General features: G+C 39.8%; 1 long non-coding RNA gene across 1 annotated transcript; it reads right to left on the bottom strand.

Annotated features, from left to right (window-relative positions):
- Positions 1 to 404: 404 nt before the first annotated feature.
- On the bottom strand, positions 405 to 3,078 carry LOC147833924 (uncharacterized). Its single transcript, XR_015507345.1, has 2 exons — positions 1,831 to 3,078; positions 405 to 1,337 (listed from the first exon to the last, which is right to left on the bottom strand). It is a non-coding gene; the product is annotated as an uncharacterized LOC147833924 (long non-coding RNA).
- Between the last annotated feature and the right edge of the window lie 2,584 nt (positions 3,079 to 5,662).

Below are 5,662 nucleotides of genomic sequence, written 5' to 3'. Positions count from 1 at the left end.
GAGGTGAGCTGAGCAAGGAGACAACAATACCTTCATAGACAAAACAGCAGGTCAACATTGAATTATTATTTTCTCCTTCTTATATTCTATTTATGACTTATTTGTCATGCAATCAACCTTTTGGGCTAGTTGTAGATGTGTTTGGAAGCAATTCATAACATTTTAATAATATTTTGGCAAATTGAACCAAATGAACGAAATGCCTCGAAAAAAGATTTGCTCATCCTAATGAACGAGACTCAAAGATCCGAGTCAGTAAAATGATCCGAACTTCCCATCTCTATTATAAAGATAAATTTATAAAGAATTGAATAAATGCATTTAAATGTAACATTCGCATGAAGAAAAAATAGTAGCTTGCCTGAATAACTACAAGATAAAGACTTTGCAGAATACAGACATACAATTCAGTCAAAATCAGCATCAGCATCTGCCTTGTCTTTGTCTTCATAATAAATATGCAAATGTCTCTCATCATCATGTCCAATATCTTCCAGTGATCCTCAGCAGTCCTCAATGTTTTCCAGTTACCCTTACTGCATTATTGTCATTTAGAAATCCTCACCATTTCAGTCTTTCAGTGATGCCCATCAGCCCTCAGTGTCTTCTGGTGACCCTTACCAACCCTCAGTGTCTTCTGATGACCCTCACCAACCCTCAATGTCTTCTAATGACCCTCTCCAACCCTCTGTATTTTCTGTTAACCAACACCAGCTCTCTGTGTCTTTTGGTGACCCTTGCCAAAGCTCAGTGTTTTCTGGTGACCCTCACCGTTTCTTGTTGTCTTATGGTGACCCTCACTAACCCTCACTGCCTCCTGATGACCCTCACTAACCCTTTGTATTTTATGGTAAACTATGCAAGCTCTCAGTGTCTTTTGGTGACCGTTGCCAAACCTCAGTATCTTCTGGTGATCCTTGCCACCCCTCTGTGTTTTTGGTGACCCTCACTTGCCCTTAGTGTTTTTTGGTGACCCTCGCCAACCCTCTGTATTTTCTTGTGACCCTCGCCATTCCTCAGTGTCTTCAGGTGACTCTCACCAGCTCATAGTGTCTTTTGGTAACCTTCACCATCCATCATTGTCTTCTGGTGACCTTCACCAACTCTCAGTGTCTTCATGTTACCCTTACCAACCCTCAGTGTCATCTGGTGACCCCCACCAACCCTTATTGTCATCTGTTAACCCCTTGCCATTCTTCAGTGTCTTCTGGTGACCCTTACTAATTCTAACTGTCTTCTGATGACTCTGACCAGGCCTTTGTATTTTCTGGTGACCCTCACCAACCCTTTGCATTTTCTGGTAGACCCTTGCCTACCCTTGGTGTCTTTTGGTGGTCCTCACTAACCCTCATCATCTTCTGATGATGCTCACCATTCCTCATTGTCTTCCGGTGACCCTCACAAATTCTTTGTACTTTCTGGTGACCCTCGCTAGTCCTCAGTCACTTTTGGTGAACCTTGCAACTCCTCAGTGTTTCTGGTGACCTTCACAAACCTGTGTCTTCCGGAGACCCTCACCATTGCACATTGTCATCTGGTGACCCTCATTAACCCTCAGTGTCTTCTGGTGACCCTCACTAACCTTTAGTCTGTTTATATATGGCTTCCTTTCGGCACAGTATAGTTTTAACTGGTATTTGTGGATGTAACTATGTATTGTGGTACTTGTTAAAGGTTTGCCATAGTGGTCCTGAGTCCAAGTGGTGATATCACTTATAGATGAATACCGGCAATCATGGTTTTTTAGTTTAGGCGGGCGTACTTATCCTTTATGCACTGAAATTCCTCCAGATTCCTTCAATCTTTGTTAATTACATGTACATTATGCACTGTTGAAGGTGAAATATAGAAATGTCTTTATATCTTTCATTGAGGAACATGTCAACATTTCAATAATTTTCTCATGTATTTGTTGTCAAATTGGCGATACTCTGCCCATCTTTGCTCCCAAAGGACTAGACCTTTCTTGGATACTGCTCTTGTACCAAATTTTAATTACAATCACCTGTTAACATCACCTATTTCAAACCACTTCATTATTTAAAGGGCACCTATAATGAAAATTATCTTTTGTAAGCTGTTTGGACAGAACTGTGTGTAGGTATAGTGTGTCCACAGTCATTTTGAAGTGATTTAGGGTGCTTTCACACTTGGTTCATTTGCCTGGACCTAACCCAAGTTCGATTGTCTCCCCTTGCCACCTCCCTGGTTGGTTTGTGTTCACACTGTCTTTTTTCTTTCTGAACCCTGGTACGCTTGCATCATCGAACTGCTGTTTTGTTTATGGCCATTGCTAGGTGATGGTCACGCAAGCAAGTGCCGAAATAGAAAGACGTCCGCACATCGCGGTCATTCTGCTTTAACCTTTTGGTTTTGGATATAGAAAGCGACTCGCGTACATCTGCCGCAAAAATGTTATAAACATTCAGAACATCACACAGTGTCTGCAGAAGCTGTTTTTGGAGGAGACAAGCAGACATCACTGTGTATCACTGTGTTTGCCCTGGCTCAATCCCGCACATGTCACCAAGGTACGACACAAGACACACACACAAACGAACGCTATGAAAACAATAGTTTGTTGTACAGTTGGCGCTTCACTTCCGTTATCTGGTATGATTGCATTCACATCAGAAGTGAATCGTACCAGAGTTCGCATGAACCGTACCCCAGACAACCTCTTTCAGGCGGACTTGGGTAGGGTTCACAGGTGCGCAGAAGACACGTTCACACGAGCTAAACAAACCATACTATGACGTCAAACAAACCCGGGTGCGGACCAAAAGTGCTAGTGTGAAAGCACCCTAGGGACAATGAGTCTCTTTTTAAAAAAATCTTGTTATTAAAATAGGACTAAGTTCCTCCCATTTTGAGGCCAACCTGAACGTGACATAGGAGTGCGGTATCCCTGCCCACTGAATTGATTGACAGCTGTGTATTAACATGTCTCTGCAGTAATGCTTATAATCATATCAACAATGCAGGGCATGCTCAAAGTAACTGGGGTTAAAAGATTTGTGATCATCAATCATCATCAAATGTGATCAAGAATGAGTTTTACAAGCTTAAAACATTTTTAATACAGTGCAGGTTCATGATGAATTACAGCGATTTACAATTATAAAAGCAGATGCTTTAATCCCGGTCTGTAGATTGTAAATCAGGTTTATTTTGTACATTAACGGACATAACGGATATCCATACATTATATTAATGTGTATCCTGTCACATTTGAGTGGAGTCTGGTGAGGGTCGTGAATGTCAAGATTAGTTGCTCGATTCTGTAGAGAGGAAGATAAATGTTAGTGTCTGGAGGTTCCCGAAGAAGCAGTATACCACATACTTCCATACTATATAGTACGCTAAAATCAGTATGCGAGCCGAGTAGTATGTCCGAATTCATAGAATTCGAAAATCAGTATGCGAGAAGTACCCGGATGACTTACTACTTCCAGCGAAATTCTAGAGTGTGCATCCCATGCATGCTGGGCTATCCCATGATGCCCCGCGAGCGAATTCATGAATGGGAGTAAAGTGACGCAATTGACGCAGGTAGGTCACGTGACCATGACAAAATGGCGGATGTAGTACGTCCGAATTCCATTCATACTTTTCACGTTCATACCTTATATAACGTACTTTTCCAACGGCCGAGTAGTACGTTTAAATTCAAATGCAGTACCTACTGAGTAGTAGGCGTTTTCGGACGCAGCCAGTGTCTTCTTGTTAAATTCTCTCCCTCTCATTGGTTGCAGGTGCTGGTGATGATTCCTGATGAGCTGAGTCCAGGTGACGGTAATTATGGCTCTCTAATGACATCAGATAGGAGTACTATATATATAGGTAGGTAGGTTACACGGCATATTTAATGTAGCTATATGACCGTTTAAACTAGCCAATATAGCTCATCTACATTTTTGTATGAAAAGTAGTACACTTTGGCTTCACGGTGGCGCAATGGGTAGCAGATTCTGCTCACATGCAGAAGGTCGCTGTTTCAAGACTTGGCTGGGTCAGTTTCTGGTATTTCTGTGTGGAGTTTGCATGTTCTTCCCGTGTTCGTGTGGGTTTCCTCCAGATACTCCGGGTTCCCCCACAAGTCCAAAGACATGCGGTACAGATGAATTGAATAAGCTAAATTGTCCATAGTGTATATGTGTGAATGAGTGTATATTGATGTTTTCCCAGTTGCAGCTAGAAGGGCGTCCGCTGTGTAAAACATATGCTGGATAAGTTGGCGGTTTATTCCGGTGTGGCCGTGTGGCGACCCCAGAATAAAATAGGGACTAAGCCGAAAAGAAAATGAATAAAGTATTGCATGTTTGTCTGACATTACGTCTTATATTTTGTCTTTTCTGAAATTTCTCATAACACAAGTATACTTTTTCACAACAAAACTAATTTTACATTTGTTGATCAGATTATTTTCAAGTGATTACAAAAATGCTGAAGTATTCCCTTGTGTAAATATCAAACTGCTTAGAAGGGCATATTTTACAGTGTGTTTATCCACAGTAAGCAGAATGTGTCAGGGGCTGTATTTTACCGCTTATGCTTTTATCACAAACAGAATCAGAATCATAACCATATTAAATTAAGGGCTGTTTTTGACCATATACTGTATATGGTGTTTACGTAGCTATGTGAGTGTTTAGTGCATGATCTGCTGATGAAGGATGTGTGCTGTAACCATGGCGACAGAGCTTGCTGCATTACTGAACAGATCAGCCAGTGCAGCCCCCAACCAAAGCCAGAATATAAATGCTTTCCCTCACAAGACATTCTTCCAGTGTCACATATTTCTCAGCACTCTTTATTAACTCTTTCAAGTTCAGTTTCCTGCCAGCCAGTAAACGATGAAGATAAGTTTACAACAAACTGACACCAGTTTTTAATAAAATGAGGAAGAGCACACAATGGCAAGAGCTTAATGATCAGATCTTATTTCTTCTTCTTCTTTTTTTTAAGTTATCATGTTCCAACTTTTGGATTATTCTCCTATTGTGAGTGTAGGGTGTGGCCAATGCATTTGCCATTTGTTGGATTCAGAGATAAATGTAACTGGAGTGATCTTTCTCAGAGTTCGATTGACACATCTGACCAATCATAGCTGTGATATTATGTGTTCACATTGCCATCTGCTGTTTTGACAAACAAAAAAAAAACCTTGAAATGAAATTGGTTAATTGAAATAACTGAGATGAATGTGAAGAGATTCAATGCAAAGGCTTCTATAAGTGTCATCTGAAATTTTTTTCTAAATGACCATTTTTCTCAGATTCCATGTGTGTAGATTCTGTAATTTCACTTTTTTGGCAATAAAAAGATACTTTTCACTGTCTTAAGGTGAAATAACTAAACATAAACTGAGAAGGCTGAGACAAATGCTTAATATCTTAATATCTTTTAAGTTATACATTTTGCAAACAATGCTTAAGATGTCCAGTAATTATCTAAAATATGCTAGAATGATTTAGATCTAGTTTGTCAGATATGGAAAACTTGACCATTGGTCAAAAAAATAAATAAAAAAATGTAACATTTGTTATTATCATTATTATTATTATTATTATTATTATTAGCAGCAGCAGCAGTAGTAGCAATATTTATGAAAGTTCTAAACTGTAATTTCTTTAGTGGTTAATATATAATTTTTAAACAT

This window comes from Danio rerio, chromosome 14 (genome assembly GCF_052040795.2).
Source record: "Danio rerio strain M-AB ecotype USA chromosome 14, GRCz13ab, whole genome shotgun sequence".
Classification (NCBI taxonomy): Eukaryota; Metazoa; Chordata; class Actinopteri; order Cypriniformes; family Danionidae; genus Danio; species Danio rerio.
Note: the sequence above shows the minus strand (reverse complement) of the source record. Positions and strands in the feature narration are given on the sequence as shown.